This window comes from Papaver somniferum, chromosome 7 (assembly GCF_003573695.1).
Source record: "Papaver somniferum cultivar HN1 chromosome 7, ASM357369v1, whole genome shotgun sequence".
NCBI lineage: Eukaryota > Viridiplantae > Streptophyta > Magnoliopsida > Ranunculales > Papaveraceae > Papaver > Papaver somniferum.
In genome coordinates this window covers 267,435,508-267,457,935 of record NC_039364.1, presented here as the reverse complement: position 1 = coordinate 267,457,935, position 22,428 = coordinate 267,435,508, and the positions used below count along the sequence as shown (strand labels likewise).

Here is a 22,428-nt window from a genome sequence, read left to right as displayed (position 1 = left end):
CAAACCTCCTCTCAAAATGGCAAGGCCGAAAGCATGATACGCCGTGTCAATGACATCATTCGTACCCTCATGCCTCACGTTTCCGTTCCCTCCAAATATTGGGTTTACTCTCTTCATATGACAGTCTATCTCCATAATCTTCTACCCACCAAAGTCCTTAACTTTCATTCACCTGTGTCTATTCTTTATCAACATCAACCAATGTATGACCATCTTCGTACATTTGGTTGTCTTTGCTATCCAAATATCTCCTCCACAACTCCTCACAAACTTTCCCCTCGTTCCACTAGGTGTGTTTTTCTTGGTTTTCCTCCCAACCACTGTGGATACCGCTGCCTAGATCTTACCACAAACAAGATCATCCTTTCTCGTCAGGTGACTTTTGATGAAAATGTCTTTCCCTTCACAAACCCACCTCAAAATAATTCTTCTGATACTGACTCTTCTCCTTCACCGATTCATTCTTCCTATAATCTTTCCTACCTGTCAGCACAACCTCCCCCTACTGACGACCAATGATGAGTGCCAAATATTGTATATATTTATCCCTTTTTGTTGGCATTTAACTCATCTTTTATGCATTAATTCTACATTTTATCCCATATTCTGCATTTTCATTGTTTTCAAGAATAAATATTTTTCTTACTTAATTTTGCATTTTTAGGTAATAAATAAAGTCTGGATGACTTGCGGAGCGGAAAAGAGCAGAAAAGTAGTGAAAAGCCGGGAGAAATCACGCAAGGAAGCCGCGAAGAATGGTGCGCACAACCTCATTTTCTACACACAAAAACGCCTCCGTTCTCAGCCATCAGATCAGTTCTCAGAAGCATCCGATGGTCGCTCCTTCATAGAGCATCAAAATCTGAAGTCTCTGCCAAACACCACACGCGCTGAAATTCCAAGCCTTCAGATTAGATGGTAGTTGAATCCAACGGTCGCTCCCTTGCTGTTCATCAAATCCCGATACTTCCGCTTAACACTACAACACCTAACCCCATCTAGAGCCGTTAACTTCGTTGTATCAAAAATCTGACGGTCTCTACCAGCCTCTTCAGGAGGAACCTCCATCCCCTCCACCTACCAGCTTCACATCCCACGGCCCATCTCACACGAAACATCACCTCTTGAGGACCCGCCTCACACCAGAACATCCCATACCCTAAAACTATCGAACCAACCTCATTCTTCCTCTTCCCTTCTCTTTCTTTTCCTTCTCCTTCACCCGACAGTTGCAGAGAGCTGCAACTGCAACTCCTGCCTCCACCGTACCAGCCTTCACTTCACCTCCATTTCCACTTCCACCACCCCTTCCCAAAACCGACCGCCTCGACCATAACCTCAACTTCTCTCTTCCTCGGTTATAGCTTCTCCATCAACGCTAAAACCTAGAAAGACAGAACTAGGGTTCCATCAGAAGACAACATTGAGGCGTGTTTCAAGAGCGCATATGCAAGTGGAAGCATGGTATGAGCTTAATCGCAGAGGGACAACGAAATCAGAAGAGTATGGTAATTTTCTCCCAAGTCTGAAACCCTAATTTTCTTTATAATTTAGAGTTTTTCTAGAAAACCCCAATTGATGTAATAGAACTGCTTAGGAGAGGATGAGAGTAGGGTTATGGGAAAAATTAGACCCAGAACACTAGAAAAAGGGGAAACCCTAATTGTACTGTCGATTGGAGAAATTTGGGGATTTTGATTGTAAACCCTAATTGGGTATTGGGTATAAATATGGGTGTGGGATAGTTGTTAAAGACATGCTGGACTAGCCAGTGTCCAGAACTTTCAAGTTCTGTTAAATTTTAATTTCAGTTCAATTTTAGTTCACTTTTCAATTTCAGTTCATGTTCTGTTTGGTGTGATGTTAGTGCCTTTAATTTCAGTTGTTTCATGTTCTTGTGATGTACTGTGTTTCAATTCATTGTCAAGAAGTGATGGTATGCTAGGTTAGAGCTTTCAGTACACTGTTTTGATTGAGCAGTGGGGAGAAACTAGTGCTCACTAGTGACAATGAGCAAGCTAGTTTTCTTCCCACTCCATTTGTATGCTTAACTCTATTGCATTGTTGTGATTGAGCAATGGGAGGAATTAGTGCTCATAGCAAGCTAATTCTCCTCCCATTCCTTAGGTATGCCTAGAGCCACTGCTACTACTTGCATTGTTATCACTGTTAGTTTCACCATCTTCCCTGCCTTAGGCTAATTGCCTTTGTGTCACTTTCACTTTGTTCCATTTTGTTCACTGTTTTGTTACTCATTACCTTGTTTACACTGTTTTCTTCACTGCCTTGTGCTGCTGCTACTTGTTTTCTTGTTGCTTCCCTTACTGTTGTTTTCTTCCTTGCTTGTGCTATTGCTGCTACTTCTTTTCTTGTTACTTCCCTTGGCTTGCTGCAACTCTGTTGCTGCTGTTGTTTCCTTGGCCTTGCTGTGCACTTGCCTCTGCCTTGCTGTTCTTGCTGCTACTACTTGCATTGCCTTGTGCTACAGCTGCCTTTTCCTCCCTTCTCCTGCATCTGAGTTTCTGCAGCTGTTGCTGCCACTCCACTTCCCTTGCAGCTGTCTGCTACCCTGCTGCTGCTGCTTCCTCTCCAATTCTCAGTTCACTACACTGAGCCCAAGCCTAAGTTCAAGGCAAAGCCTAGTTCACTGCTAGGACAAAAGGTCAAGCCCAGTCCATTATAACTGTTAGTTCAAAAACTCTGAGCCCAAAGCATCAGTTCACATTACAGAGCCCAATTCATTCAAAGGGCATTCAAACCCATTAGTACTCAAAGCCCAATTTAAGCCAAAAGGCTTCATAGCCCAATAGCAATTTAGGAACCCAATTAGCTAGAAAACTTCAAACACACCCAGTCTCTGTGGATCGACCCGTACTTGCACGAGCTACAACCGACGACCGTGCACTTGCGGTATTACTGTAGGCCCGCGTTTCTTCGCTTCATAATTTATACACGTTCCCGGGCCTGCCAAGTTTTTGGCGCCGTTGCCGGGGATAATTTTTAGGACCTTTTAGAAGCCTACCACGTTTTTGGCGCCGTTGCCGGGGATTGGTGCTGTGTTTTTCTGTGTTTTTTCTTAGCTATTTTTGCATTTCACTGCATAGCATTTGCATCTGCATCTGCTTCACTTCATTTGTTGTTGGACCTGCTGTTCTGAACCTGTTTTTCCTCTGCTGGGACGCCACCAAGGAAAAGAACCAAAGCCCAACTGGGTTTTTGCAACAATATCAGAGCAGCTGGGCTGTGCTTAAAAGGTAACCCATTTAAGAGAACCCGAATTGTGGGCTTCCAATTTTTTAATTGTGGGCATGTAATATTAAAGCCAATTTTTGGGATTCTCTTATTTTCTGTTGGGTTTGTAATAATTTTTTTTTGGGCTTGTTGTTTAATTTGTGGGGTTGTATTTCTTTTTGTGAGCTTGTTTAATTTGGACTTGTATTTTGTATTCTGGGTTTTTAAACCCAGCTGAGCTTGTAACCGATCACGCTAGTTGAACTCGTTAGTGGGCCGAGTACCCAAATTCTAGGCCGAGATTTTGGACTCAGTTCCACCAAAAGTTTTCAACCAAGCGGAGCCAAAGCAAACACAAAACAAACAGTGGGCTTGCTCCCATTCAAAAACCAAATTTTATTTTCTTTTTAAAAAAAAAAAAATTACTTTACTTTTCTCCCATTCAAAAAAAAACCAAAATTTTCTCTTGCTCCCATTTTAAACCAAATTTTTTCTTTATCCCATCTTAAACCAAAAGTTTTATTTTTCTCCCATTTCAAAACCAAATTTTCAAATGTCTCCCACCAAAACCAAATTTTTCCCAAAAATCCAAACCCATTAAAAACCAAATTTTGGGCTTTGTAACATAGTTACTTAGCTTTTGAGCCAATCATGTCTGGATTTTGGTCTGCTCCTGGGGATGGAAATAAAACTCTTAGAGAACTTGCTTATGGGCATGTGCCATGTTATGAACCTTCCACGGACCATGATGTCAATAGTCATAGGAATTATTATGGACATTTTCAAAGTCCCGAGCCTCAATACATGAACCCTAATGACTATTCACACATGCATCATTCGCCACAACGTGAAAATGAACATTTTGCTAATGCCTCACTCACACAATCATCTCTTATGGATCAAATAGAAGCTCGAATCGCAACTTTAGAAATGCAATCACATGAGGAATCTGTCACATCTAATTTTCTTAGGCAACCTGAAACCTATGCATGTCCCGCATGTGGTAGTTTAGACCACCCTGTTGAGAATTGTCATATTTTGCATAATTTTAGGCAATCTAGAGAAAATCCAAGGTATGAAATGCCCATAAATTGTGAGAATGGTAGTCATTGGGACCATAATCAATCCTTTGAGGGTTGCGATCAATCTTTTATAAACCCTAATGACCATGCACACATGTACCAATCACCACAATTTGAACATGAAGAATTTTGTACACCCATGAATTTAGACTCCACCACAGAAGCTTTCAGACTCAGTGAGCAAAACTTCGATAGATCTACATCACGAATTTAGGCATATTTAGATCAGATTTTGCTTCACCTACAAAAGGAGGAAATTCATGAGGAAATGTATGTTGTCCCTAATGAAGTGTCTAGTCCCATTCATGTAAATAATGTTGAATATGAACCCAATTTAGAGGAACATGAATCGACTAATGACACCACCACTGTTAATGAGGACCAATATGCATGCTACCATGATGATGATTATGATGAGTATGATGATATGTTAGAAGAACATGAAAATATTGTGGAACCTGTTGGTTCAATAACATATGGCTTCTCGCCCTCGACCTTCATGAATGTTGTTCTTTCTAATACTCATTGTAATTCATATGATTTTGATATTGACATGGGATTCGTACAATTATTCTGTGAAGATGAGCATGACATAGGAATAGTTGAATCTTCTGTAGACACTGATATGCATGAAAATATATTTGATGTGTCTGATTCTCTACCTAGGTCACATTGTGATATTTCTCCTGATTTGCCGATGCATAAGAATAAATTTGTTGATGATGTTGATGACTCTGATTGTGATCTTGCTAATTTGATTGATGATTGTGAGCATGATGTGACATGTGTATATGAGTTAGGAGATTTTGATTTGATTGATAATGATATACCTATTCCCCTACATGAGTCACAATTTGTTGGTCTTCCACCCAACCTAGATTTGGTGTGTACCAATATTGTAAAACCAATTTTTCTGAGAATGCCCAACCTAGGTTTGGAACTGTGTGCTTACCAAGTCCTCTTGGACTATTTTGCATCTAAGTATAATATCTTTGAGGAGCCACAGTCGGAATTAGCATGTTTGCCCGTCCCTAGCACAGTTCATTTCGAGCTAGACCTTTTGCATGATGAACCCCCGAAACTGCGCGATTTTGTTTTCAAAATTATATCTTCTGTAAAATCCAGGTTTGGGGGTAGCTCATTTTGTTTCACAGTTTCACTTGCGTTTATTTCCTGTTATATTTGTGTGAAGTTGTTGAAACCTCTACACTTCGCCTTTTGGGTTGATCCTCAACTCTTTAGACTTTTAGTGTATGGTGAATTTTTGTATATAATCCAGTAGATAAAATTTTTTAAAAACCTTTTTTTCCATTTGTATATATTTTGCTAATCCAATATGATCTCGGCTGAAATATGTTGGATTTTTGCCTTGAATAACGGAGTTTTAATCGAGCTTTCGCCGTACAATCGGGTATTCTCTCTCCTTTTACTCTACTCAGCATGTTCCTCTTCATATATTGTTTTATAATTCTTTCCATATTTTGAAACATTGAGGACAATGTTTAGTTTAGGTTTGGGGGTAAAGAGTAGATACCATGATAATTTGCCATAATTGAAAACAAAACTCCATCTTTTTGAAAAAAAAATTGAAAAATTCCAAAAAAATTAAAAAAATCAAAATTGAAAAAAATTAAAAAATTGAAAAAAAAATCATAAAAATGGAGCTCATTTACCTTGAAATGTTGACTCTTGTGCAAATATGTATTTTTATTAGGAGTCTTAGTCTAGATATTTAGGCACCCTGATTCTAGCACAATTCACATAGTGATAAGAAATTTGCACGCGCACGATCTACCAATACATGTATGGCCTCGATCTTCAAGGTGTTTGATAGGAAGTTACGATTGCCAATCACTTTAGAATACTGAACGAAACTTGACTAGCTTGTTCTTTGGTTGGTTGGGATAGAAGGTGGAGGTTACATTAAGAAAGACAACCATCGAATTTAACTGGGTGCATCAAAAAGGGCTACCTCTTGCAAAGTGTCATGTAATCTTTTGTTTCTTTTTGTTATGTATCAAAAGTGTTTCCTTCGAAAAAAAAAAAAAAAAAAAAAAAAAAAAAAAAAAGAGAAAAAAAAATATCAGAAAAAAAAAAAAAATCAAGTATTTATCAATTCCATCATCTCTTGTTCCAAAAATAAAAAGAGAATAGTCAATGTAAATAAGAGTCATGTAAATAGTCATCTTTTGTTGTTTCATTGTAATAAGCAAGGAGGGTGTATGCCATTGATGTACAACGCGAGCAATTGTGAAATACCTCCAACTCATTCACAATTCTCGTAAAGTCCGGACAGCTAGCTAGATTTCGACCTTGGTTCTTAGCCTGAGAAACTATCTCTTGGTGATTAGTAGTCATAACTTCAGATCTTTCTTTACACATGTGTAGATACACTTTACACTCTTATCACATGTCTTTTTTTGTTATCAGTGCTAGGATTGTGCCTTCGATAGCTAGATTGACATCTCCATTTTGCTGTGAGCTTAACTGTTTTGCACATGTCACATTTGATGGAATCTGAGCTTATATTTTGTCCTTAGGTTTTGTAGGCACACCTCTGGTAAACCTTCACGAGACTTCAACTCGTCCACTAGGGACACTTAGTGGTTTAAAAGGCTTAGTGCATACGCTAAATGCATTCGAGAGACCAGCGACAGTGGTATAGGTAGGATTTCCTTAGTTTTGTTTTACTTGAGGACAAGTAAAATTCAGGTTTGGGGGTATTTGATGAGTGCCAAATATTGTATATATTTATCCCTTTTTGTTGGCATTTAACTCATCTTTTATGCATTGATTCTACATTTTATCCCATATTCTGCATTTTCATTGTTTTCAAGAATAAATATTTTTCTTACTTAATTTTGCATTTTTAGGTAATAAATAAAGTCTGGATGACTTGCGGAGCGGAAAAGAGCAGAAAAGTAGTGAAAAGCCGGGAGAAATCACGCAAGGAAGCCGCGAAGAATGGTGCGCACAACCTCATTTTCTACACACAAAAACGCCTCCGTTCTCAGCCATCAGATCAGTTCTCAGAAGCATCCGATGGTCGCTCCTTCATAGAGCATCAAAATCTGAAGTCTCTGCCAAACACCACAGCGATGAAATTCCAAGCCTTCAGATTAGATGGTAGTTGAATCCAACGGTCGCTCCCTTGATGTTCATCAAATCCCGATACTTCCGCTTAACACTACAACACCTAACCCCATCTAGAGCCGTTAACTTCGTTGTATCAAAAAATCTGACGGTCTCTACCAGCCTCTTCAGGAGGAACCATCCGATCCACCTACCAGCTTCACATCCCACGGCCCATCTCACGAAACATCACCTCTTGATGGACCCGCCTCACACCAGAACATCCCATACCCTAAAACTATCGAACCAACCTCATTCTTCCTCTTCCCTTCTCTTTCTTTTCCTTCTCCTTCACCCGACAGTTGCAGAGAGCTGCAACTGCAACTCCTGCCTCCACCGTACCAGCCTTCACTTCACCTCCATTTCCACTGCCACCACCACCTTCCCAAAACCGACCGCCTCGACCATAACCTCAACTTCTCTCTTCCTCGGTTATAGCTTCTCCATCAGACGCTAAAACCTAGAAAGACAGAACTAGGGTTCCATCAGAAGACAACATTGAGGCGTGTTTCAAGAGCGCATATGCAAGTGGAAGCATGGGTATGAGCTTAATCGCAGAGGGGACAACGAAATCAGAAGAGTATGGTAATTTTCTCCCAAGTCTGAAAACCCTAATTTTCTTTATAATTTAGAGTTTTTCTAGAAAACCCCAATTGATGTAATAGAACTGCTTAGGAGAGGATGAGAGTAGGGTTATGGGAAAAATTAGACCCAGAACACTAGAAAAAGGGGAAACCCTAATTGTACTGTCGATTGGAGAAATTTGGGGATTTTGATTGTAAACCCTAATTGGGTATTGGGTATAAATATGGGTGTGGGATTAGTGTAAAGACATGCTGGACTAGCCAGTGTCCAGAACTTTCAAGTTCTGTTAAATTTTAATTTCAGTTCAATTTTAGTTCACTTTTCAATTTCAGTTCATGTTCTGTTTGGTGTGATGTTAGTGCCTTTAATTTCAGTTGTTTCATGTTCTTGTGATGTACTGTGTTTCAATTCATTGTCAAGAAGTGATGGTATGCTAGGTTAGAGCTTTCAGTACACTGTTTTGATTGAGCAGTGGGGAGAAACTAGTGCTCACTAGTGACAATGAGCAAGCTAGTTTTCTTCCCACTCCATTTGTATGCTTAACTCTATTGCATTGTTGTGATTGAGCAATGGGAGGAATTAGTGCTCATAGCAAGCTAATTCTCCTCCCATTCCTTAGGTATGCCTAGAGCCACTGCTACTACTTGCATTGTTATCACTGTTAGTTTCACCATCTTCCCTGCCTTAGGCTAATTGCCTTTGTGTCACTTTCACTTTGTTCCATTTTGTTCACTGTTTTGTTACTCATTACCTTGTTTACACTGTTTTCTTCACTGCCTTGTGCTGCTGCTACTTGTTTTCTTGTTGCTTCCCTTACTGCTGTTTTCTTCCTTGCTTGTGCTATTGCTGCTACTTATTTTCTTGTTACTTCCCTTGGCTTGCTGCAACTCTGTTGCTGCTGTTGTTTCCTTGGCCTTGCTGTGCACTTGCCTCTGCCTTGCTGTTCTTGCTGCTACTACTTGCATTGCCTTGTGCTGCAGCTGCCTTTTCCTCCCTTCTCCTGCATCTGAGTTTCTGCAGCTGTTGCTGCCACTCCACTTCCCTTGCAGCTGTCTGCTACCCTGCTGCTGCTGCTTCCTCTCCAATTCTCAGTTCACTACACTGAGCCCAAGCCTAAGTTCAAGGCAAAGCCTAGTTCACTGCTAGGACAAAAGGTCAAGCCCAGTCCATTATAACTGTTAGTTCAAAAACTCTGAGCCCAAAGCATCAGTTCACATTACAGACCCCAATTCATTCAAAGGGCATTCAAACCCATTAGTACTCAAAGCCCAATTTAAGCCAAAAGGCTTCATAGCCCAATAGCAATTTAGGAACCCAATTAGCTAGAAAACTTCAAACACACCCAGTCTCTGTGGATCGACCCGTACTTGCACGAGCTACAACCGACGACCGTGCACTTGCGGTATTACTGTAGGCCCGCGTTTTTATTGCGCATAATTTTATACATATCTCCGGGCCCACCAAGTTTTTGGCCGGGGATAATTTCTATACCCTTTTCCAGGCCCACCAACCACACCTCTACTCTCCAACCTACTACCTCACACCGTTACACTCCACCTCATCGTAATTGCACTCTCCCTTCCACTGCGTCAGTCCCACCTACTGTTGTCCCCACAACGTCCTCAACTCCTAATGCTCCTACACAAGTCCCTACTTGTACTGTTTCCTCTCCTACACCCACTATTGTTTCCTTTCCTACACCCACTGCGTCTGTCCCAACTACTGCTTCTACCATTTTATCCCCACTTGTTTCTTCCGTCCCTACGGATCCTTCACATCCTGTTACTCGTGCCTCCCGTGGCATTCACCGACCAATCCACCATCTCAATCTCCACGTCCAAACCCTACAACATATTCTCCCAATTCCTCGTTCACAATTGTATGCTCTTAGGGATAGTAATTGGAATGCTGCCATGAAAGATGAGTACAATGTTATGTTGAAGACTAATACTTGGGAACTCGTACCACGACACCGTGATGCTCATATCATTCGTTCCATGTGGCTCTTTCGTCACAAATATCATGTTGATGGCTCCTTGCACGGTACAAAGCTCGTTTTGTTGCTAATGGAAAATCTTAGCAGGTTGGGGTTGATTGTTTTGAAACGTTTAGTCTGGTTGTTAAACCTGCTACTATTCATTCTGTTCTTACTATCGCTACTTCGCTTTCATGGCTCATACATCAGCTAGATGTCAGGAATGCTTTTCTTCATGGTGATCTGACCGAGACAGTTTATATGCATCAGCCTCCGGGATTTGTTGATCATGCTCACCCTGATTATGTATGTCGACTACGTAGATCCCTATATGGTCTCAATCAGGCTCCTTGGGCGTGGTTTCAGAGATTTTCCAAGTTTATCACTAATTGTGGTTTTCGTGGTAGTGTGTGTGATCCCTCACTCTTTGTTTATCAATCAGGATCCGAGACGGCATACTTAATATTTTATGTTGATGATATTGTTTTAACTGCCTCTACTGATGCTCTCTTATGCCGCTTCATTGATTTGATGAAACGGGAATTTTCCATGTATGACCTTGCGCCGCTACATCATTTTCTGGGTATTACTGTCAATTGTTCATCTTCAGGGTAATATTTGTCTCAGTCGTTGTATGCACAGACATCATTGCACGTGCCTCCATGAAAAATGTAATCCAGTGGCTACTCCGGTCGACACCAACTCCAAACTCAGTGCTACTTTTGGCCCTGCAATTACGGATCCCACTTTATACAGAAGCCTAGCTGGAGGACTACAGTACCTCACCTTTACCCGGCCAGACATTTCATATGAGGTTCAGCAGATATGTTTATTCATGCATAATCCTCGAGAGCCTCACATGCAGGCCTTTAAGAGGATCCTTCTCTATCTTCAGGGTACAATTAATCATGGATTGTTTCTCTCGGTCTCCACTATCTCTGGCTTAACAGCATACTCTGATGTTGATTGGGATGTCCTGATTCTCGTCGATCGACTTCGGGCTAGTGCGTCTTCCTTGGTGACAACCTCATCTCCTGGTCATCCAAATGTCAGGAAACTGTTTCCCGATCCAGTGTTGAAGATGAATACTAGGGGGTAGCAAATGTTGTTGTTGAAACAACATGGCTTCGCAATCTTCTTCTAGAGCTTCATCTTCCTTTATGACGTGCTACTATCGTATATTGTGATAATGTGAGTGCGATATATATGTATGGAGATTTTGTTCAACATCAGCGCACCAAACATGTGGAAATTGATATACACTTTGTACGTGAACGCATTCGAATTGGTGACATTCATGTCCTACACGTCCCCTCTGAAAATCAGTATGCTGACATCTTCACCAAGGGACTCCCCCGACAGCTATTTGTTCGTTTTCGTTCTAGTCTCAGCGTTTGCTCCTCTCTCACTCAGACTAAGGGGGTGTAATAGACTTGATATTATCATGTTACCTTATTTATCATGAGGAGATTATCTCCTACAATAACTGATGTATTCCCAAAGGTATTATTGATTTTTATATAAAACTGAACCCTAGAGAAAGTGTTTCTCTAAGGAAGTTATCCTCAATCCAAGACTACAATATATTCATATTCATATACCAAAAGAAAAATTTATAGTGCAACTTTCACTGCTAAGGATATTATATCAATAGACCCGTCGGGAAATCTAAAAGCCCAAAAGGGATTCACATCTCATGGAAAGCTCCACCAATATGTATGCGAACGACTTTCTGATCACATACAAAGCCTCGATGGAGAACAATAACCATCTCAAACATCTACTTTCTAACAATACTTCAATGTGTCAGCTAATTAACACAACCAAATTTTCCGTTATCACCACCCCAAGCTTGACTCACATAAGGTAGATTGGCTTCGTCGATTATTCAACATGACAACCAGTACAACTCTTTCTATCTGCCCGAGAGTCCAACTCAAACGTAACAGAACCGCTCGTCACATTTTTGCTCCTTTGTTCCAGCGACTATCAAGAAAGGAAAAAGGATTGATGGCGAAATATATACCACATGGGGGAAGGTTAGTATTCACAAGCACTTCTCTCACTCCCTCTTCCAAACATCTGATAAAATCGCAGGTTCTCTCCACCCATGTGCATTAACAAATAGATCGTATCACCGGGAATTTTTTTCTGGGGTATGATCTTACCGTTAGGAAGCTCAGTCCCTTGGGTAGAGACCAATTAACCGAATACGAAACCAAATGAGGGATGAAAATCCGAAACAATAGTCATTATAGCGAACCTTAACTAATGTAAAGAGTCATGAGCAGCTTGATTCCATCCGGTCCGACTCAATCAAGAGAAATATCTTAATCAATAACCCATTTTCGGGAACATTCCCCCAACCCTTAGTTACCCGGTCTAAGACAGTTGGCTTGCCTCGTACCTGTAATTAAAGAACATCTATTCCATAATATTAACCAGTACGTTTTAACAACCCTTCCAAGAAAAATGGATCCCAAGTAGCGACAACCTTCACCCCACAATGCACCTCCCCATCCATACTGTGCAAGATATCATAGATCTTCTAACTCGTAACTGAATACATGACACAACAACACCTCAAGATATAAATAGCTTAAGCAAAAAAATGGATCACTTGAATCACAACCCTTTACCAACCTCCAATTTTTTGTGGACCTTACCATGTCGCCAAAACATTTAACTTTTCTTATAGAAAGCTAGTAACTAAGGTCTACACAAATTGTGGCGATCGGAAATAAAAAGTCAAGATGTAACATTCCCAATTTATGAAAGTTTATTTGGGTGTTAGATAATTGAGATGGGAAAAACCAAACAAAAAATTCCCAGAGATGGAAATTTTCACTATATCCAACCCAAGGGTTGAAATTGAAAGTAATCAAAAGTCTAATGTATCAATTTTTCCTCTTTATTTATCAAAAATTCTAAACGGGCCGGCCGCCCCCAAACTCTCTCAAACCCACTTAATTGAGCTGGTGGACCCAGTTCACATTTAATGGGCTCCCTGCTAACTCCCTGGTGCGGGTCCACCCTCCCCACTCACACAGCGGTTTTGACGTGGTTTTTAGGGCGGTCCGCGCAGAATTACTCTTATTTATTTCGTTTTATAGAACGAGGCACAAGTTTCAACCAAAAACCTTCTCATCTCCTCTTTGACATTATCGATTCATTTCCGATTATCATAAACCCTAACAAATCAACCGTAATTCCATGATCTTTATAAATCCACTTCTGTTCCTGCTGCTGCTACTACTACTCCTGTGAAATTACAGGTTGAATTCTGAGAAATCGAGGAAAAAATTGTTGATGAGAGTGAGAAGCCCGGGAGATTTCGGACTGATGAAGGTGAGATTTGTTCTTCTGAAAGGTATGGCAGCTGATTGGAACTGTTTTTATAAGTTTAATGGAGCCATTGATGTGGATATTGGTTCAAACGTTTGGTAAATCAGACATCCTAAGTATAGACATCCTCAACACATCTCTTCTGGTTATTTCTGTCGAGATCTATCCTTAGCATGTCTGAGTTTACTAGCCGTCCTTCTATGAGGTTTTTTAATTTTCTGTCACTTGAATATTTGTTTGTTTTTGTTATGTTTGTTAGGTTCGATTTATTGAATGTAGTGTGCATTACCAGGTAGAATGATTAACAAATTAAAAGGATGCTATATGTTATGGTTTTATTAGAAACGAGATTTGTAATTTGAACTACTAAACATAACATTGTAATCTACCAATTACCGAAATATAGGTATAGCGAATTCTCGTTATTATTTTTCATGTAATGGATGGAAACCATTCACTGAAAATCTGCCACCTACGCAATTAACTTAGCCAGTGATTGATCAAGAAGCAGCTGGGAGGCATAGGAATGCAAACTGAAATGACACTCCGGATTGGTGTTGTTAAGATGATGCTTTCAAGGTGCTCATTGTCTTCCAACATCTGCGATGTAAACAGTTTTAGAGGGATATTGTGGTAATATACTAGTTATGTACATATCGGCCATTGAATAGTCAGTGAGTAGTTTAGTTTCTGTAATGGATCCAGTTTTTGAATCAGCAACACCTCATGTTGATTCTGGAGTTAGCTCCATTGATCAGGTCAATTTTTGAATCTCATCATTTTGGAACAGAATAGACATAGGTGACACTAGTAGCAAATCCTCCTCAGATTTATCTTGTTATGTTTTTTTTTTCAAGGGTGAGTTATTATCATCGATTTGTCATCATCCTGGACAACAGCATTTCCTGAATCAGGATTTACATAATCATACTGTAGATTTTATGTGGCCTACGTAACTTGCCGCCATTAAGAAGTCTCTTTTGTATTCCTCATTGTAGGTTTTTCCGGCCTCTTAATTAATAAGATATATTTCCACCACTTAATGCAGGGCTATGTTGGTTTACATGCTTCGAAGCCCTCCAGTATTTCCGCACCTGAAGAAGGACCCAAATACTTCAACAGATTCCAGGCATCGACTGAAGAAGGATCCTTTTCAGCCTTTCAGGTTACATTGGGAGTTTCGGCAGAGACACTTAATCATGGGCCGGTTGATCTTGATATAACCGCTGGTAAGTTCTTTTCCACTCTATTGTTGTAGACTCGTAGTTCTGTTATGAATGGTATAACTCTGGAACGTAGATGTAAAATTTGTGCTCCTTTTGTACATCACTACAACATAGTTTATCATGAGACCGGTTAGTTTGTTCACCATCATTGACAGTGGAAAAGCTAGGTCTTCCCTGGCTAGACCTAGATAGCTGTGCTGGCCCCAGCATCAGCGCAGCCCCCTACCCTTAAAACTAGCTATACACCACTTTTGTTATTCATTGGATTTGATCTCAAGACCTTCCCCACACGTATTTCTATTACTTTTGTTGGGGAATTCTTTTATTGATTTAGTAGCAACTGGAAGGAGGCATTGTTGGTTTTAGTGGAGCTACTTCTTGGCTGGTTGTTAGTAAAGTACCCAAATAAACTTAGATTTCTTTCTATAGTTGCAAGGGCTTGAATGGAATCTGAAAAACGCATTGAATTCCTAATACTCGAGCTCATTTTAGCTAACAGTGTCTATAGGTGGCAAATCCATCCTTCGAAAGTTTGCGTGAGCCTGAAATATTTATTCAGAGGTTAGAAAGCACATGTTGGTGATCTGGCTTTTCTTTTCTTTGCTTAGCTTGAATGTTCTTCAGGTAGACATCAAGAAATAGGAATCTGTAGTTGTTACATATGGTTTGCTCATGGAGATTATAGACTTGACTGGAGTACTATGAGGTTTCATTTCATATGTTCCATGTGCTTTAGAAGCTGATCACCTTCCTGTAATCTCTGATAATAAGATTTGTTTTTTTAATTATGTAGCTACTTCTCCCATACCAGATGTTTCATGTGTTTTTCTGATACGGATTGAGGATATGACTGTTATATCTATGAGCTTAGCATTTTTAGGTATTTAATGAAGCCATATGTATGTAATGCTGAAATTTAACTTCTTCTATTTAATGGTGTTCTCCAGACCGAAGGAAGATGAAGAGATATGGATGATCACCAAAATACTGTTAAAGATGCCCTAGAGAACCATGAACTGTAGGCCTGGGAAGGATTGGAGCAAATGGCTAACATCTTCCAGAACACTGGACTTTTCTTTACCACGGGTACGGTTTCTTCATACTTTTTCTTCCTCTTTTCCTTTATTTCCTTTCCACACCGTATCTTGACATTGTGAATGTTTGTATGAACAATTTGTTTCTCTTAAAATGCTGTTTTTGAGCTCGACCTTGTCTAGCTTTATTTGGAGTTCATTAGAACATTTTCTCCTGCTTATCACAGGCTCGTAAATGTTGTTAGACATGGCCCTTAATGGATTTAGATAACCCTGCCATATTCAGAGGGCTGTAATAACAAATCTTGGCCTTTGTTCCTATGGCATTATGGAAATATATTGCTCACTTAAAACTGTACATGGATGAAAAATAGTTTGTACGGACTATCTTAGGTTTTTGTTTCCTACAGGAAACTATAGGTGCTCAAAGAGACGATTCCAGGCTTATTTTGTTTTGGATTAGTCTGTTTAAAATGATTCACAGTGACGGTGCCCTGTAAGATAAGCATGTGCATTACTTGTCCAAGTCTTCCTCCTACTTCTGCTGTGTCCAGACTGAATTTCTGCTTCTGTATTCTTCTTGCTAAGTTAGTCTTCCTTCTACTTCTGCAATGACAACCCTTCTTGTTTAATATCTCAGACATTTTTCTTTAAATTGCACCAAAATGCAAATTAGAAAATTGAAGACGTAAAAGACAAGTACAGGAAAGCAATATAACATGAGAAATATAAACCATTGAGATAACCTGCCGAAATAAGCAAATTCATTTCCCCTTATCACCCTTATCAAAAGCAGCTATATTATGAGGTTCACATTGGCAATTTAAGAGACACACCAACAATCCTGTGCTTGAGCTCGTCGTCAAAGCTCCACAAGCATCTCACCTAAGTAAAGAAGATTCCCAAAATGAAAGATCAATCAAGTAAAACCCAAACATTATCAGTTCCAGACTTTAGAATTAACTATTCTCTTCCATTAAATCGAATATTGAGTCAATTCTTAACCAGTATCTTTATGAAAAACATGCTTGATGTTACTTGTAGTCTGGACCTATGTCACTTGAATTGGTCATTTGACTCCCAACTAAAAGATATCCCAGCCTCTGAGGGGAGGATAGTCTGTTTTGCCTGCCTGGTAGATTGATGGGTTGAGAGAGGCCCAATAAGCACCTGTATGGCTGTATCATATTCATAGATTATATTTGGAAACTTGAAAATGGCACGATAAACATTGTATATTTTTGTGTAGTAAAAAGTAAAGAATCTGTGAGTAATAGATGAGATTGATAGTGATTGACAGAAAGAGTATTTATATTTCATACTCACTACATAGAACAACGTCTATAAGTGTTACGTGGGTGTAAAGATAAGAAAATAAAGACACACGAACAACACTCAGACTCGATATACTCTAATTGGTTTCAAGAGGGGTACCTTAAATTCTTTCTAGAATCAGAAATCTATTGCGTTAGAGTACATTATTGTTTATTCCTGAAATGAGACTTTGTAGTGCTGTGTAGTTAGCTTCACACTTGCATTTTGTTGTTTTGAAGACTATAATGAGCTCAAGACTTCGAAACTTGTACTGAAAGATGCCATAGTTTTGGAGGAAATGGATTTTTTTTACAGCAAATGCTTGATAACTTGGAATTGGTGCAGTTGAAAATCCTATTTCACCTTGATGTGTATTTGTTTTGAGGAACTTCAGAGTCTTGATTAGTGGTGGCTCTTCCATCCATCAGTTGAATAGAAGGTGAGCTTCTTGCTTCAGTCGTTACTTCTTTTTTCAGTACCTGCCATTTCAAGGATGCCATCTTTTGGTCAATCTTAACACCGTCAGATGTTTGATCTTTGTTAACATTATCATTGCAGGTATTCATGGCTCTCGTGAGATGATGTCCAATGGGTCTGCAGATGCAGTTAGTAATAGAAACATGTTCATTTTGCACTGGTGGGCATCAACAACCAGATGAGTTTGCTTCAATCTAAGTGTGTAGGTTTCTTTTCTGTTTTCACTTAGGAATGATCAAGCATCGATAGGTTTAAATTTTGTGCTTCAACTGTTTATTTTATTTCACTCTGTTGATGAAAATTTCTCTATCTTCTACCTTAGGCTCGATATATGGTTTCAAGCAGTGATCTGAATCAAGTTAAGCAGTACATAATCTTAATGAAGGTGGATCAGCTAAGGAATGAGTTGAGTGAAACTCAGAATAACTCTGTCCAAGACTATGTTACAAGTTGGCTTAATGAAGGTGGAGATTTTTCTAAACTGAGAATGGTGGGTCTTGTTTATTTTGGGCAATCTGGAAGGCGAGAAATAACATAATCTTTAACAGTGGGAAGTTTAATATCCAGGCTATCATTAAAGAAGCCATGTACTGGTTTAATATGGAGATAATCCACGATACTGAAGACATTCCCACCTGAACTGATATTTTGAATTCTCAAAAGTGGGAGGCGCCTATGGCAGGTAAGAGTAAAATCAATTTTGATGGTGCTGCTGGTCCCAGGGTTATTATTGTAGTGCTGTGGCAAGAGACGGTAAGGCTGGTTATCAAGGTGGTCAGACCAATATTTTCAATTACATAATGGCCATTGAAGCTGAGGCTCATAGAGCGGCTCTTGCTTTGGAGCTGGCTAAAACCAAAGGATTCAGATACATAGTGCTTGAGGGTGACTCCTTAACTATCATCAACACCTAAGGTACAAACATTACAGCTCTCCTTGGTGTATTCAAAACTCAATCAGCAGGATCAGAGAGGAGCCGGGCAATTTCAACTCTGTGGATTTCCAACTTGTTCAAAAGGAGGCCAATAATGTGGCTGCTTATACAGTTACTAACCCCGCATCTGAAGTGTGGCTCATACTCATTGATGTTGTCTCTTCTTCTGATTTTTAGGCTTTTTGATTTTTCCTTCGTCTTTCCTTCCAAAAAAAAAGAAAAAAAAAAAGGTTAAGCGGTACATTACCTGTCCCTTCTCGACTTGAGTTTCTTTCTCTTTTGAAATGGTGACCAGGGTCAAGCTGGCGAAAGATTAAATAAATAAATTGGCCAAGATTCTTGAATAGAAGCAAGTTGGTATTGCTCTCCCATCAGTCAGTATTAAAGTTATCAGAATTAGTAATTAAGCTTGTCATGGTGTCGGCATATGACTGTCAAAGAAACAACTTTTCCATGTTTGGGATACAGAGGCAAACTAGGAGATGCTTGAGGTCGAGATCAGGTGTGAAAAGATATGACTTGAGCATGCAATCTTCATTCATACGTCTCTTCAGTAACTCAAGTAGACTCCTCTGATTGAATCCAGCAGTGTCCGACACTATATAGCACAGAGTTTCAAATCTCATCTGTATTTTACTTCATGTACATAACAGGAAACACCTGGTTCTTGAATATAAAAGTGTCGTGTTTAAACGCTTCTACTGTAGCCGATTGGCTAAAGTTGCATTGTGAGGCTTCATAAACTTTGTGCATTGTTACTTGTAAGTTTGTTAGGTGACCAGTTGGTAGGCCGTTTGTCTAGGTGTTTTTATCTGGTTTCATAGCGAGGTTGCAAATGACCAGACCCAAAATGCACACATACTACAGTTTTTTTTTGTCAATGGCTGCACACAAATTGTCGTATTAGGGTCAGCTTCAATTGGTAGGTAACTCTATAATATGGAGCCTAGACTAGCACTGGTCTACTTCTGAATCGCTTGTTTGTATATTTTTGTTATTATTGACAGTTTGAATTCTCACCCAAATTCATTTTGTGTGGCATCATCGGTTTGTTGGAATTGCTTTCTACAAGGGATGTTTTGTTAACGTAAAGACACGTTATAAACAAACTCTTTCCCTCTCAATTACATGACTGAACTACTCTCATCCACTTAATTACATGACTGAACTACCACCAGAGTTTAGGCTATATAAACAAAGACATTTCACTTTGATACCACATACCCAAACTCGTTTTTCTGAGTGAAAACTATAACACCTTCAGAACTCTCTTACATTTTCATCATTGTCTTTCTTTTATTTTGATTTACGAGCAATTATTAATTCGTGAAAAGGCCACAGCGTTGTCCTTCCCTACGGCATGCAGACTCGTAATATTGCATGCATGCAGGGGTGAAGGCCAGCACTTTGGCCTGTTTACGAATTAGAGGATGGACGAGAAAGATTTAAAAATCATGGGTGGGAAGAACTGTTTGATCAAGCATAACCACAACATCCCTCTCTACTTTTACTGATCTGTTTTTCATTCAGTTTCTGATGATTACATAGGTTATTTGCTAAACTAAGTGAGCATTTCCAGACTGGACAAAAGCTTAGTGGTTTGCGTCGTGCCGCGTTGCACGCACGCACACACACACACATATATATATATATATATATATATATATATATATATATATATATATATATATATATTCTGTTCCTCGTGGACTGGAGTATTCGAAGGCAAATGTTGCAAGTCATGCATATACAAATTCCTAGTAGTTCTAAAAATCTTTATCAATTCAATAGCTTTTTTAGTTCCATGCCCCTGTATGTGTGAGCACACGAACCACGTGCGTGTCCGAACGCTCACAATCAATCTTTAACATCTAAGGAGATTATGATGATGGTACCCTGGTGTTGATTCATTGGCTCAAAACCTTCGGGTTTATCATGGCCTCCTCCAACCACTCCAGGCGTGGCGTTTGTGCATGGGATATAAGTATTAAGGAAAACAAAACACATAAGCAAACACGTGTGGAGCTAAATGAATGTAAAGTGCTGAAATGTAAATAAAACCAAGGTTTACGTGGTTCAGCACTAAGGCCTACATCCACGGGATTTGTTGTTCTACTATGTTCTTCACGGTTACACGAACAGTTGAATGATTTTTGGGGTTTACATGTTTCTCTCCTCTCAGGGATTAACCTACCTTTGCTATTTCTCTCTCTCTCTCTTTCCTTCCCTTCCTGATGTTTTTCCCCCCCTTCCTCTTGGTGGAGATTGGGTATTTATAAGGTTAGAACGTGGGTCCCATCTCTGAAGACCGTTGGAACCTTATCTTCTTGTGTCCTTGCGTCCATCGCGCGGAGGTCTGCGTTTCCCCCTTGATCCCGCAGGGGCATCCTCGCTCGTTCCACAGGTTGGTCGACACGTACACTGCTCGGAGTGTTTAATGTGGGTAGTTGAGGGGTCTGCTCGTGTCAGACAAGTGTCTTCTGCCCCTGTCAGTCCGTGTCAGCTAATTTTCTCTCCACCGTTGATCTTGGCTTCTCTTTTGGGGATGAGATAAAGTAACTCCTCGGGGTTTATTTGGTGTTTCGTGACCCATCATGTTTCGATGTTTTTGGCCTGCATGCTTTCCACGTGCCTCTTTATATACACGTGTCTGATAGTGAGATATATGTGTACACAATTTGCCCCTTTTCTTCGGGTTTGAATGACTAATGGGTGCCTTGAAGAAAAACTATCGTCACATATTCTTCTCACTCCTAATAACTTCTCCTAGATATTGGGGCACGTCTTTTATTCGTGCATTAACTGCTTATGTAACGGGCACGTTTTCCCATTCCTCCCTTAATTTCCTTCTCTTTCTTTCGGGTATTTTAAGGATAGAAGGAAAATTTAATTTCATTCTTCCTAAACACTCTCTCAGTTTTCATTCTTCCTTTAAATTTTCTGTCTGTCTTCATTGAACCTGTGACCTTAAATTCTCTGTCAGTCTTCATTGCACTTGTGATCTTAAATTTTCTGTCAGTCTTCATTGCCCCTGTGATCTTAAATTCTCTCCACCTTAGCATTAACCATGCCCGCTTCTCCTGTTTGTTTCTTCTACTGCTGTTTTTGCCGGTAAGTTTTCCTTTTCTTTATTTCCTCCGTTTTATGCTGTGTTGACTTGTGAATTTTCTGCTACTGTTGTTCCTTGTTTGTGATGAAGAACTTCTTCTGATGCTTGTATACTAGTTTTCCCCTGTTCTTCATCTTAAATTAAGGAAGCCATTACTTCGAGGGTGAAATATTGAGCATGTATACCACTTTTAGGGTTGCTACGTTATCGTGGTTGTATTACTATGGATGTGTTTTTTGATTTTGGTGATTTTGGTGTGTAACTTGTTCTTGATTTTATTCTTTCCGCAGCCATGTCTGACCGTCCGCGGCCTACTTATCAGACTCCGGATTCTGGGTTATCGAGATCTCCTCCGCGCCGAGAGTCTCAAGATGATGTTCGTCGGAGTCGAGTTTCTTCTGGAGCGAAAGCCTCGTCCTCTAGGGAAGATATTCCCCCGATAATTCCGTCTGGTTCTCGAAGAGTCTTTGATCGCTCAGTGGCTCGTCCTCGTGATGATACTAGGAGTACGCAGGCTTCGCCCCGCGCTGTTGCTTTTGACATTCCTCCTCTACGTTCGTTAGTGCCCGAGCATCATCTACGGTCTTCTCCAACTTTTAAAGGGAAGAATACGAAGAGCGTAGCTCCTAGGGTTGAATCTTCAAAGAATCCCCCCGTGAAGAGAAAAGCTTCGGAAGCGTTCGTTAGTTCATCCGGCCCTGCCGAGGAGGATGAGGCTGCTCCCTTGATACGCAGTGTCTCTGTTAGCAGGAAAAAAGTAACTTTTAAGCACATCGATCTTGAAATATTCAAGGAAAAGCATGAGCTTCAAGCCTTCGGGGTTCGTTTCTATGCCCCTGAGGATGATATTACGTATGAGCTTATCTCCAAGTACGAATTCGATGAGTTTCATTTGTTAACGACGGTTGGGGCATTCGAGGCTGGTCTGATGCTGCCGTTGTACAAATCCGGTGATTCCTTCTACTACGACGTGCTGGCTAGTCG

At 40.0% G+C, this 22,428-nt stretch overlaps 1 long non-coding RNA gene across 2 annotated transcripts; it reads left to right on the top strand.

Annotated features, from left to right (window-relative positions):
• The first annotated feature begins 13,124 nt into the window (after nt 1-13,124).
• On the top strand, nt 13,125-18,679 carry LOC113300368. 2 transcript variants are annotated; one of them, XR_003335757.1, is made up of 6 exons: nt 13,125-13,353; nt 14,399-14,579; nt 15,524-15,662; nt 17,164-17,363; nt 17,483-17,603; nt 17,724-18,679. It is a non-coding gene; the product is annotated as an uncharacterized LOC113300368 (long non-coding RNA). The 2 variants fall into 2 exon arrangements; XR_003335756.1 differs by having other exon boundaries at nt 13,125-13,375.
• The last annotated feature ends 3,749 nt before the right edge of the window (nt 18,680-22,428 follow it).